At 41.6% G+C, this 14543-nt stretch overlaps 1 pseudogene; it reads right to left on the bottom strand.

Moving 5' to 3' along the window:
- Nucleotides 1–1676: 1676 nt before the first annotated feature.
- LOC138150620 (small nuclear ribonucleoprotein F pseudogene) overlaps nt 1677–14543 on the bottom strand; it is a 30905-nt pseudogene continuing 18038 nt past the window's right edge.

Raw genomic sequence — 14543 nt, 5'->3', positions numbered from 1 at the left:
AGTAGCTCCCTCAAGCAAGTACTTTTGGTATCCCCTAAATTTCCTGTCCTAGGACAAAGGCCCAGTTGCTCCACCCTAATTTCAATTCTGACCAAAAGGATCATCAATATGGTTGTCCCTTCGGGGATACAAGAACCAGGGCTAGCTCTACAGGGTTAGAATCACAGAATCCTAGAATTCTGGAGCTGGAAAGCACCTTAGAGACCCAGAGAAGGGAAGTGACTTGGCTTCCATGGCTGGCTAATGGCAGAACCAGGAACAGAACAGAAAATGGTATAGCTAGAAGAGATTCAAGAGGCCCTCTACGAACCTGCCATTTTTATGACTATTACTAATGATAGATAAATTTATATAAAGTGCTTAGGACTTTATAAATAGTATTTCACTTGATTCTTATTATAACCCTGGGGTCTATTTTTCTATCACCTATGAGATATACATATATGTAATATATTATGATAGGTGCTATTGTTTCCACATAAATTATATATCATATATATTGTAATTGATGCTATTATCCTTATATATTATACATTGGATTATAATAGGTTCTATTATTAGCATCTTATGGAAAATTGAAGCCAATAGAGGTTAAGTGACTTGCCCAGGGTCATACAGCTAATAAATATCTGAGGCTGATTTGAATTCAGGTTTTCCTGACTCCAGGATTAGTGTTATATTCACCACTGTTCCACCTAAATGCTCCAAAAAGAGCAGGTGAGGCTCATAGGAACCCAGGCTGTTCCCACTAGAGGCTCTGGGAGAGGATGGAGGAGCCCTTAGCTAATAGCAGAAAAACTCACCACCCAAAGATTGGCTACTGGCTGATAAAGATTTCTGGTTCAACCAGTTTATAAAGATCCTCTTCTGCAGGGTAGAGGGGCTGCGATTTATGGAGTGAGTATTTATACAGATTAAATCATGGGCCTTTTGAAATACTGAAGCATTTTTTTTTTTAAGCAATCGGAGTTAAGTAACTTGCTCAAGGTTACACGGCCAGTTATTTCTGGGTGTGGTGCTGAGTATTGGAGCCCAGATTTGATCCCCAGGTCATCCCAACACTGGAGCCGGTGCTCTTACTCGCTGTGCTACCTGGCCGCCCCCTTATACTGAAGCATTTTAAATGTGTCACTCTGGATCTTTCTTCTTCTCCACTTTCTTCAGGAGGTAATGGACTCCCCATCGCTGGAGGTCCTCCAGCAAAACCTTGATGACCATTTATTTAAGATGTCATAAATGGATTGCCTATTCAGATACAGGTGGATCTTGCTGACCTCTAAGGATTCCTCTGGTTCTGAAATTCTTTGTGTCTGGTATCTGTTTTATAAACCCTGGTGACTTTTCCTACTCTATACTAACTGTACTAATTACATGTATTAACTGGAGGTGAGAGGTAGCCGAAGACCATAGATTAGTGGGTATATCAGATCACTGGCTAATCAGCAGTCATCAAGGGAAGAGTGGAAGGTAGAGGACCTGCCCAGGGTGGAGGGCTCCTAAGAGCCCACACAGGAACATCAGAAAACTGGCCAATGTCCACCAAGTAAGGCAACAGCCGATGGGCCAAGCAGGAATGCAATGGTAAACCTTAAAAAGTCTTGGCTCAAGAGCCAGAGAGAACAAAACTAAAGCATGATCAAGAATCAACAAAGGAGGCAGGTGTCAAGGTAGCATCATTTTTTTTTAAAAAACAAACAAATCTTTATTTCTAGAAATATACAAAAGAAATCCCCACCCCAGATAAGATGCTATTCTCTCATTTCCCTATCTTCTTCCTCTTCTTCAGCACCTCTGATATAAAGGACATTATTGCACCTTATTAAAACTTCACCGAGGTGTCCAGACAATGTCCCATCTATGTATTCTTCTGTATTTGCAAGTTGCATGTTCATGTAGCCATCCACAGATAACCAGGTAACCTTTGTACTCCATTCCCCACTTAAGCTTCACCATCACTGGCTTTCCTGTCAGTCCATTCAGGAATGGTTTGGGGTTGAGGGGTAAACTCATCGTGACCACTGAAGAACGCCACGAGCCACCCACCGCCGCAGATTCTCCTGCGCCCACGTGAAGCGAGCAGCCGCAGCCCCTGACTCCACCTCCCTCTAGCCGGCAATCCTACGGAAGGCAGAGAAATGGCCGCCAGCCGGGAACGTGAACTCAAGGTAGCATCATTTAATGGGGAATATCCACAGCACAGAGAATAGGAAGCTACAAAGATCTGAGTTCAAATTCTGCTTCTCACACATACTGGTTTGCGACCCCTGGGCAAGTCTCAGTGCTTTAAGCAACTCTCTGAGATGAGGTTCAGAGAAGATGCCCACCTGCATTAGCAGAGGGAATTTTCTCACTGGGTGTTTCTCTGTAGAATGAAATCACAAGTTTAGTCCCAACCCACGGCTTTATCTCAATCCCCAGCTTAGCTGAAGGTGAAGTAGCCCACCTCTGACCACTCCTGAGGGGTAACTTCAGTCCAGAGGATTTCCCCAGATGCTTTAGTCCACCAAGGGAAGGACAAAATCTAGTATCTATTCAAGTCAGCTTTTGAAATGGGATTTGGGTCCTGACCTTGACTCCACTGGGACCTGAAGGACACCTCAGTTTTCTTATTTGCAAATTGAAGGGGTTGGACTAAGTAGGTGATATTCCAATTCTTCAAAATCTTCATTTTCTCTGAGACCAGTTTGCTCATCCCTTGCTTTGGTGGTGGTCAAGTTGGTATCTTCTGAAGAGAACTCATTCTGTCTGTATCCAAAATCTAGGTTTCTTCCCTTCTTGAGTACCGCATAGGGAGTTTCTGGAGCACCAGTACTGGTTGCAATGTCTGATGGCTCTGGGTTCAGTACTGGTAATAAGTATGAACAGACACTAGTGTGGACTTCATCATCCCTCTGTTCACTTGGCTTTTTAGCAAAAGAGGTCATGGGTTCATAAAGGGCAGAAATAGCCTGGAAAACAAAATTAAGTCATGTTTAGATCTGATGACACACTTCAAGGCAGGCAGCTGTGGCACTGCAGCAGAACACTGAATTTGGGTTCAGATCCTGATTCTGATACTTACCCTCAAGTAAGTCACCTCTTCTGGCTTTAATTTGCTACTTTACAAACTAAGAGGACCGAAGTAAGGCTCTTTTCAAATCTAAATCTGTGACCCTATTGCAATTTAATTCCATTTTTAACAGGGTTTCTAGAGGTAATTACATCTTCACTCTGCCCATAAAAGAGTTTCAATCAATTTTTAAAATATTTTAATATTTTTTTGAAAACAGCAGGGATAGTCACTAGATTTGATACCAGGAGATTTGAGTTCAGGTCAGCTCCATAACTTACTGTATGGACTTGGAGCAAGTCACATACCCTTAATGAGTCTCAATTTTCTCTTCTGAGAAATGGAGAAAAAAAATATTTGCCCAGGCTTCCACACAGAGTTGTGTGTGAGGATTAAATGAAATAACGTAAAGTGTTTTGTAGCCTTGAAGCCCTAGATCAGTTTGAGCTAACCTTCAAAAATCTAAGATTTCATAGTTTGGGTAATTCTTAGACAGATACAGAACATAGTCCTTCTGGGACTGGGAATTGGTTTTTGAGATTATCATCCTGCAGCTAACCTGGCCACATAATGTATGGATGTAATTAGGCAGGACCTCAGATGACAGACATAGGCTCCATCATGGCACATATATACATGGAGCCTTCCCAGATTGTTTTACTAGATAAGCTCTGCAAATTCATTACCATAACAGGGCACTAAAGGGAGAAGCTAGAAGATAATTATTGCATTTTTACAAATACCTGTAATTAATTAATTAGCTACAGAACTTGGTGTGAATGGTAGATAGAAAAAAACAAACCCAACCTGCCCTCATCACTGGTTTCAACTTTCCAGTCTGTAGCTGATTAGCTGTAACAATCAGCCAGGAGCTGCATAAGCTTCCAGAAAAATAAGAGGTAGGGGTTTGTTTGTTTGTTTGTTGTTTTTACTTTATTTGGGCCATTGGATTTATTATTTGATCATACTATGCCTCCAGGAAGCATTTAATGAAAGTATCTGCAATGAAATTCTGTGGGAACACTCACATGGCTAGAGTAGCCATGAAAAAACCACCGGGAAAGAAAGAATGTAGGGGCTGAGAAAAGAAATAAAGCTGGCTTTTGTCAACTGGTATTTCCCCATCTCCATCCAAAATTCTATTGATCCTTTGAAGGCCATTTCAAAAAGCTAGACCATTCAATGCTGTCTCATGAGGTAGTGAATTTTTTGTTACTTAGAGTGGCATCCAGACTTGCTTGAACACAACTATAGAGGGATTTCTGCCATAGGTGAGAGATGAGACTAGGTGATTTCTAAAATCCCTTCCAAATCTAAGACTCCATGATTTCTATGATTAAAATCTTAGATCATTCAGGGACTTCTGTGTAATCACCCTGGACAACGAAATCTTTTTCTCTCCTGGACCACAGAAGCACTTACTGTCAAAATGTAGGCACACAATTATCCGGGATTGTACATGTCTATTTACTCCTTAGAATCACAGACTCTTATAACTTGAAAGGATGTCAGAAGTCATCCAGTCAGCCTGATGGAAGGAAGAAACTTTGTACAGTAAAAAGATCACTGGATTTAAAGGCAGATGCAATTCTGCTCCTGCCATTGTTCCTCCTTTATTTCTGAAGAGTACCAGTGACATCATGGGGTGATGTCTTGACTTTCACATAAATTGGATTTATGTGAGGCAGAGTTGCACAGTCATCATCCTCACTCTCTCTTCCAGAGTCACCAAAGTCCAGTGGCAAGACAAAAGTGAAGATGACCGCACCCCTTCAAGCCTGCTTCAGACACCTTCATGGGTAAATAGTTTTCATCTGCCCATTCCATCAGGGGAAGTCTTCACATATTTGGGTAGATACCCCCAACTCACTGATGTTTTTGAGACCTGTCAGTTACCTTCAGACTGGTTTAGCCCATCTAAAGATGGTTTACTGGAGTGTGGCTGCCATACAATCTATAGCTTCTTGGAACCATGGATTTGGGTGACAGGTGAGCACCAAAGGTGGATGGGAAGCCCTGACAAGGGCTCAGCAGCCCTCACACCAGAGGTGCTGGTCCTCCCTGTGTATATACCCCATACACCCCATGATCCTGCCACTTACCACTTATATGACTTAGGGTGTCTTACTTAACCTCTCTATGCTTCCATTTCTTCATCTGCAAAATGAGGGGGCTAGATGAGTTCATAGGATCAAGAGCTGGAAGGGACTTTAGAGGTCTTCTAGTCCAAACTACTCATTATACAGAAGAGAAAACAAACCAAGAGAAGCTAAAGGACTATTGTCCAAAGTTTCAGCAAGTAAATGACAAAGTAAGATCTGAGCCTAGGACTTCTAACTCCAAACCTACTACTTTTATTGTCTAAGTCTCTTTCCAGTTTTAGATTTTGGATCCCCTCTATAATTTTCTTATAGACCAGGGGTTCTTAACCTGGGATCTATATGCTTAGTTTTAAAAAATTATTAATTGTATTTCATTATGGTTGGTTTTTGTTGTAATTCTATATAATTTATTTTATGCATTTAAAAATAGCTTTCTGAGGTATCCACAGGCATTTCCACATTGCTAAAGGAGTCCACAATACTAAAAGGTTAAGAACCCTGTTAGAGTCAGACCATCTAGTAATTGTTCCCTCTCTCTGTGATAAAATTTTGACTGCTTTCAACCAACAAGTGTTCAATTTGTTAAGTACCTACTATGTGCCAAGCACAAGATCAGAAACAGTCCTTGCCCTCAAGGAGCTTACATCCTATTAGGGAAAGACATGATGTTCATCTCTAGGAAGATACATAGCAGCAGTGCATACCAGTGTCCCATAGAGTGCCTAGCCAAGGATTGGACAGAGGACAAATGCTCACCCTCTCATAGAAATGAATGGAATCTCTCAGCTACTTTTCCAATCCATATGCCTTTTTTTCTAAGCCAAATCTAAGGGTATTTTTCCCTAGAATTTTGACTTATAAAAATGATTTTTTAAAAAGCTCCCTCAAAAGATGAAATGAAGGATAATTTGCAGTTTTGGAAAGCTGAGCCTTGTCACCTGATTTCCAAAAGGCAAAAGAAACCCTAGTCTCATTCTTCTGGCTGTTTTCCTCTCCTGCTAAATGACAGCTCCCGTTGGGCAAGGCAACGTGACTTCAATCAGTCAAAAAAAAAATACGTATGAGGAAAACAAATAGTTCTTTGACTTGAAAGATCTGAAGCATTTTCCAAGGCACGGAGCTCCCCTGAGATGCCACGCACTAAACAGGGGGGAGGGGGAGGTGGTCCCTCAACAAATAATGTCCTTTTCTCTCTTAATTGCATCTTTTGTCATCCTAAACCAAATACTCACCACTGCAGTTTCAGTTATGGCTAAGGAGAAGGGATGACATGGAAGAATGGGATTGTGGAGGGGTTGCACATTCTCCAGACCAAGTTTATTAGGAGACTCCAGGCTCATCATGTTCTAATGAAGAAAGCTCCAGAACAGCCTGTGGCAACCTTTAAAAAGTGGTGTGCTGAGGGTCTAACCAGTACGTGTGGTGTGTGTGTGTATGTGTGTGTTCCTTTTTTTGTAGCTCCCTCCATGAAGGGAGGAAGAAAGGTAAATGAGCATTTATTAAGGGCTATGTACTGTATGTAAGCACTGTGCTAAGGGCTTGACAACCACTATCCCATTTGATCCTCTCAACAACCTTCAGAGGTAGATGTTATCATCATCTTCATTTTATAGAAAATAGAGGCAAACAGAAGTTAAGTGATTTGCCCAGGGTCACACACCTAGGAAATATCTGAGGTCAGATTGAACTCAGGTCTTTCTTCTTGACTCCAGGCCCAGAACTTCATCCACTGTACCACCTAGCTGTCCTCCTGAAGGGCTAAGATCCTGTCTTTTCTCAGCTTTGTGCATCTTCAAGGTCTAGAACACTACACAGTAGGCCAAATTGTACCTGGCTGTAAAATCCCTCTAATAATAAATTGCATTTTCATAGCACTTGAGAGGTAGCAAAGCGCTTAATATACAGCAATTTGTCTGAGTCTCACAACAGCCCTCTGAGGTAGGTACCATAAGCTTCATTATTTTTATTTCAGAGATGAGGAAACTGAAGCTCAGGAGATTAAGGGACCTTGTCCATGGCCACAGAACTAATAAATGTTAGAGGGAGGATATGAACCCAGGCCATCTTGACTCCAAGCTCAACACTCTAGTCATTATACCACACTGTCAAGTACTGACCCTTCCCATGCTTGGAATGGACTCTTAAGAAGTTCTTTCTCTTAATATCTAACTCAACCTCTACCCCAAATATGCACCCCATGTACATCAGTGAGTGGTCACTCAGCCTTTGCATGAAGGTGGGGTACTTATCTCCCCACCTCCTGCCCCAGTGCAGCCTATTCTATTTTCAACTTTAATGGTCTAGAATTTTTTTCTGTATGTTGAGCCAAAGTCTCCCTCTTTGCCTTATTGGTTCTGGTTTCTGAGGTTAAGCAGAAAAAATCCAAATCCTTCTTTCACACGGCAGTCCTTCACATACAAGAAGACTAACCATGGTGGTTTCTTAACAGGTCCCCGAAGTGCAAGTAGGGATTCTTTTTAACATGGGGCTAAACGATTGGTCAAGGGGCAGTGGCGGGATGGGGGACAGTGATGCAGAATGAAGACTGGCTGTGGGTGCAGTCATATTGGAAGAAGGGGGGCCAAACAACCATTTAAAAAACAATTTGGAACTATGTCCCCAAAGTTACTAAACTGTGTATATCCGTTGACCCAGCAATACGATTACTAGACCTATAAACTCCAAAGAGATCAAGGAAAGAGGAAAAGGACCCCTAGGTACAAAAAGATTTATAGTCACTCTTTTTGTTGTGACAAAGAAGTGGAAACTAAGGGGGTGCCTATCAATTGAGGAATGTCTGAACAAACTGTATTTGAGAATTTCATGGCATGCTATCATATTGTAAAAAATGATGAAGGGAGAGTTTTCAGAGAAACCAGGGAAGACTTAATATGAACAGAACTGGGAGAACAATTTATACTATAATAACACCATAAAAATGAAAATTTTTGGAAGACTTAAGAACTCCGATCAACACAGTGCTCAACCATAATTCCAGAGGACTGATGATGAAGAATGTTACCCACTTCCTGGAACACAGGCTATGGACTCAAGAAACAGAATGAGGCACACATGTTTGGATATGGCCAATGTGGGAATTTGTTTTACTTGACTATGCATATTTGTAACATGGCTTTTCTTTTTCTTTTTCTTCTCCCAGGGGGTAAGGAAAGAAAATCAATGCTTGTGAACTGAAAAAAAAATTTTTTTTTTTAAAGAGAGGGTGGCTCATTCTAAAGACACTAATTGGTGCCTTCACAGAGGTTAGGGTAAGGGAAGGCAGGTTCTAGGAGAAGAGACACACAGTGATGGGGGCTGGAGGAGGTTGATCCAAAAGCCATTTTGAAAAGCACCCAGAGGGGATGTCCCCTCTAGACCAGGGGAGGGAGTGAGGCAATAGGCAGATGGCCACCAGGTGAAGGAAATTGGGCAGAGTCTCTAAGCAAATGGTAGAGAAGAAACTTCACCCAACTCCAGCTATGCTAGTGCCCTGGGGTAATACACTGGCATTTATTCCAATTAAGAGCTCTGCATCCTCACGTCTCTTCCAACACTAAGATCCTGTAATTTCCCTCACACTGTATTGTGACAGTTTCTTAGAAAATTGGAAGAGTAGAGGCATTTTATAAGGGAGCAAGGACCAGACAGGATTCCTCTGGGCATAATTAGGAAGGAAATGCAAAGCTCAGGTGTGAGGGGTTTGTTTGGTGGCTCTAATCCGAAAAACCAACCAGCTCTTGGAGTTTCATGAATAATTTATGGTAGTCAGTTCCTGAAACTCAGCCTTGACTCTCAGATCCCTAGGACAGTTGCCAATAAGAGCAGACAAGAAAAGGAGGATGTCACCTTCCTGATTATAGGCCACTATGGCTAATAGCTCTCTAATTAAAACAATACCACTGAGCCTAGATTCCCTCCATTCAGCCCTGGGTAATTATTGGGTCACAGATTTACAATCTAAAGGGACTCCAGAGATCATTCAGTCTAATCCCCTCATTTTAAAGAAGAGGAAACTCAAGACCCAGAAAGAAGTGAGTCTCTCAAGGTCATATGGCTAATAAGTAGCAGAGTTGGGGGTTCAAACTCTGATCCATCTCTCTTTCATTTTGACACCCTGCCCTGTCATTTTAGTCAAGTCCAAATGTCTCGAATGAATGCCTAGGAGCGGACTCATTTATTCAGATCAGGCTCTATCCATTTCTTCTCATTTTCAAGACAATTTCTTGTGTCCTCGTCAAAGATTAATAAACACTTGAGCTATTAAATTTTTTTAAACTCTAATCTGATTAGTAGAATGTTATTATCTCAGCCCACTCCTGTCCTCCCACCTCCAACCAAACCTCTCCTGAAAGCCTTTCATTTCAGAAAATAGACCTTTAAATCTACTCAAGATTGTTCTCTCTAAGGCCAGGAATGCTGCAATTGCTATCAGACCTCTGGTTAGTCAGAACACATGATAATAACTGCAATTATAATAAAACAGCTCACATTACTTTAGTGTGGGAATAAATGAATGAATGAAAAAGCCTTTTTTAGCACTGTGTCAGGCACAGTGCTGAGGAGACAAAAAGTAGACATTCCTTGCCCTCAAAGGAGGGAGGACAAGTGTCCCTTCTCTCTGGGCTCATTTTTCTCACTATAAAATGGAGGGAGGAATGGATTAGCTGAGCTTTAGACTCCTTTTTTTTTTATTTTTGGAGGGCAATTGGGGTTAAGTGACTTGCCCAAAGTCACAGGGCTAGTAAGTGTGTGAAGTGTCTGAGGCTGGACTTGAACTCAGGTCTTCCTGACTCCAGGGCCGGTCCTCTATTCACTGAGCCACCTCACCGCCCCTAGACTCTCCTTTTTAAAGATAAGGAAACTGAGTCTCAGAGAAGTAAAGTGACTTGGCCATGGTCACACAGGTAGAAAAACTTCCTTCCATTTCACCCCTATCCAATCTCATTAGAAGTCACCCTCATGGACCTGTTGACTGCGCTTTCACACCACAGCTAAAAAGAGAAAAGGGGACTGAATGATTCTGAGTAAATCACACAGCAAATCCTGTGGCTCACAGTGGGCTCAAGTTCTTGGCTTCTCTCAGGACCACCTGGAATAGGTCAGCTGTAGGTAATCCAACACTTGAGACAAACTGAGATCCTTTTAGGTCCTACCCGAGTAGAATAGTTTCCAGGACAATATAAAGGAAAAAAACAATCACAACAAAATAATAGCAACTGAATGATGAGAAATTATAAAGACCAAGCTTAGAGACCATTTTCCCCCCTGGGCAGCTGCTAGGGACATGATGAGGCCTAGGATATGAAGGGGCCTGGAATTTGAGAGGTGCCATATTGAATCATCTTGGGGAGAAGGTGGTGGCATCATAATTGATACTAAAAATATGATAAACCCTAAAATATCTCAGCATCTGGCAAGGCTTTTCTGTTGAGGATATCCTTTTCTTCTTCCTTACCTCTATGATTTGTCCAGTAGAAAGAACTTTGCTTGGTAAGCCAAGGGTGGTGACTTAGTTCTCTAGATAATCAAGACTATATTCCACCTTTCCCCTCTGCCTTCCCCTCCACTCAAATCCTTGGGAACACAGCCCTTTATCTGTTCCTCTTTCCTGTACTCACCAGGTAGTATTGTGTATTATAGATATCTGAACATGTTTTATATATCTCTGTTAGACTCTAAATTCCATGAGGACAAAGTTTGGACAGAATCCAAACTTCTAGGTTCCCTGAACTTCTCATAGTGTTGTCCACACCAAAGCAAATAATAAACAAGTGATATTTGTGGTGTTCTTGTTGAATATCTTCTGAAAGCTCAGTTCTAATGTTAGAGTAGAGCTTCTGTGTCTTTGAATAATCTGCTAGTTCTACCAGAGGTGGGGAACCTAGGTCTGCAAGTCTACATGTGAAGAACTGTGAAGTTTGGATTCAAAGGGTGGCACTTGAGGACCTAGAGAGCCACATGTGGCCTCAAAGCTGAAGATTTCCCACCCCAGTCATTCTCTTCTTCATGAAAGGCTCACAGGTCATCCACCCATGGAAGGCAAACCATTCTAAAATGACATCCCTAAGGACTTATGTGACAGTCTCAAAACTTGTTATAGCACAGACTACAAAGACCTATGGGACTTTCTTTCAACTTGTAATCTGTTTCATTGCTCTGACACATTCCTGTTTACACGGGCAAACTCTTTTGATCAGAATTGTTCTGGTGCTTTGGCAGGCAGGTGGCACAATGGATAGAGTGCTGAGCCTGGAGTCAGGAAGACCTGAGTTCAAAACCAACCTCAGTCACTTACTAGCTGTGTGACTATGGGCAAGTTATTAGGCTTTGCCTGCCTCTGTTTCTTCAAGTATAAAATGGAGATGTTCATAGTATGTACCTTTCAGGTTTGTTGTGAGTGCTTAGCACAGTGCACAGCACAAAGCAGGTGTTGTATAAATGCTATCAATAATAACAATAATAATGCTAATCTAATATAACATGGGAGCTGACTACCTATGGTATTATAATAATAATTATAATAATATTATAATATATTATAATAATATATAATAATAGTTGTTATGATTAACCATATCCTACTTTTTCCCACCTCTGGAATAGTACTTTTTGTGCTTCTATCTCAATCTGATTTAGATAAGACAGATGGTATTTACATGGCTTCAGTTGTGATTGATCGATTCTATAATATGATTTATAATAATGTACTTGGATTATTGAACTTTATACTCTGGATTTTTTTTTAACATAACTGCAAAGAGCCTGCTCTTAAGTCAGAAACTCTACTAGAACAGCCTGTTGTCTAGGACTGGAGTACTCTGCAAAGTTAAAACATGGCCTGGTCAAAGACTCTGACTCTTGTTGATGTGTGCTATGGAAATTATACAACAACCTGCATGTTTTGTCACCTCCTTGTGTCCCTTTGGGCTCTAGAGAGAGTGAACCTTACGCTCTGCCAGATTCTTGTCTCTGGCCTGAATCATGTCTGGATGGCTCCATGATCTCATTGACATTAAGATTTCCTCCAGTGGTATAGACTGCAAACCATCCATTCATCTGCATCTTGTGAAATTCTTCTCTTTGTTCACCAGTGAATCCTCATGCTGGGGGCCTTGCTCGAGATCTCCAAACATTGCAAGGATCTCAGTGGAACATGTGTATGGCTAATGGTTAATCCTCACTCTAGATACATGACACGACCACCTACTTTTCCAGGCTCATACAGGATCATAGTATCATAGATTTAGAGCTGGAAACCACCTTGGAGGTAATCAATAATAATACAGGCTCTGATAGCTATTGTGTAGGCTTTCTCTCCTGAATAACTTTGTTGGTAATATGCTGTATTCTATTTGCACCTATTATAAACATTTCTATTAACCATTTGGCTCATTCCAAGTAAACTGGTCCCTATGTGATGAATTCTTTGGCTGTGGCAACTAATGAATCAAAGAAAAATACAGAATGATCCACAATCCTCTGAGGACTCTCTTCTGCTTCCATAGTGACAGTGGTAAAAACAAATGGACAGAATTCTAAAAACCATATAGTTGGCTTTTTTAATGTATATATTAATTTAATAATTGACTATAACCCTGAAATTAACTCACTGTAGTTTTGGCAATGAATGATGCCATGATCTTGAAGAAGGTTAATCCCAATCTTACCATGTTGTCCATGTTGTTGGTTCTTTATTTTCCTGGAGAATGTCCCTTAGACCCCAGATAACTACAGTGACGCTGAAATGGTGGTAAGGGAAAAGAAATCCTTATGACTCCTACCATTTCTCAACCTGGATCAGAAGACGGAAACCATCCCTGCCTTTATCAAGTAAATATTTGCTCTGGGTATCAAATTCCCCCTATCAGATCCTGTTGACTTTGGCTTCAGCTAATCTGTATGAGGACCCAGAAAAACAAGTATGAACAACTCAGCGGAATGAAGTGACTGTTAATCATTTGACAGAATTTTAGAGAACCATGAATAGAAACCAGTTGTAAGGTGAATAGTTGAATCTCCACTCTCCATGATCTGTCATGGAAGGAGTTGCCTTATAAAATAGGGAGTTCCCCATCATGTAAGTGTTCAAGCACAGCTTCGATGGCCACTACCAGTTAGAGAGACTAAAAGTGATATTGAATTGTTTGGTAGGGATTAGACCTCTAAAGTCAGCTCTCTGATTCTTTTATTTTTATTTTTTGCTTTCTTGGGGCAGGGGAAGGCAAGGCAATTGGGGTTGAGTTGCCCAAGGTCACACAGCTAGCAAGTGTTATGTATCTGAGGCAGATTTGAACTCAGGTCCTCCTGACTCCAGGGCTGGTGCTCTATTCACTGTGCTACCTAGCCGCCCCTGATTCTCTAATTCTTGTCATGAAAACAGGATTTGCTTAGGTAACCAAAATCTTGGGAGAGGCTGATCAATATTTTTATCAAGATTGTGATAGTTTCAATGACTAACAAAAACAATCAATTGCAACATCTTTCTCAACAAATCTTTTTATCAGAGAGGCTAACAAGTAGTCAGAATTGATAGCAGTGGATTTCTTCCATCCCTTTTTGGGCTCTCACTAGCAACAGGCATCATGGAAAGCACTCTTCTAGGTTTTCTCATCCTGCCTGCTGCCCAGAGCTACTGAGCACTAGTGTGCCTCATGGAGCACTTCTGTGGAATACTTCTCCCCAACTTTCCTATCAATGCCTCTTCCTTTTTATCCCTTCTGGCTGGACACTAATGCTCCCATCTGCCCACTGCTGGAAGGAACACAGGGCTCTTCCTCCACTTTGATCTTTGGTCCTATGATTTACTTCCCAACAGTTCTGGGATGGATCCATCTAGGCTACCTTCTCTCTCTCTCCCTCCCTCTCTCTCTCTCCTTCCTCTCTCTCTCTCTCTCTCTCTCTCTCTCTCTCTCTCTCTCTCTCCCTCTCTCACTCTCTCTCTCTCTCTCTCTCTCTCTCTCTCTCTCTCTCTCTTTGTTCTCTCTTTCCCTCCTTCCCTCTCTCTCTCTTTTTCTCCTCTCTCTCCTTCTCTCTCTCTCTTTTTCTCCTCTCCTTCTCTCTCTTTCTTTTTCTCCTCTCTCCTTCTCTCTCTCTCCTCTTCCTCCTCTCTTTCTCTCTCTCTTTCCCTCCTTCCCTCTCTCTCTCTTTTTCTCCTCTCTCTCCTTCTCTCTCTCTCTCTCCTTCTCTCTCTCCTCTCTCTCTCTGTTCTCTCTTTCCCTCCTTCCCTCTCTCTCTCTTTTTCTCCTCTCTCTCCTTCTCTCTCTCTTTCTCCTCTCCTTCTCTCTCTCTCTTTTTCTCCTCTCTCTCCTTCTCTCTCTCTCTCCTCTTCCTCCTCTCTTTCTCTCTCTTTCCCTCTCTCTCTTTTTCTCCTCTCTCTCCTTCTCTCTCTCTCT

This window comes from Petaurus breviceps, unplaced genomic scaffold (genome assembly GCF_028583685.1).
Source record: "Petaurus breviceps papuanus isolate PSGF00001 unplaced genomic scaffold, PetGlider_PUasm1.0 140, whole genome shotgun sequence".
NCBI lineage: Eukaryota > Metazoa > Chordata > Mammalia > Diprotodontia > Petauridae > Petaurus > Petaurus breviceps.
This window is presented reverse-complemented; position numbering and strand designations above follow the sequence as displayed.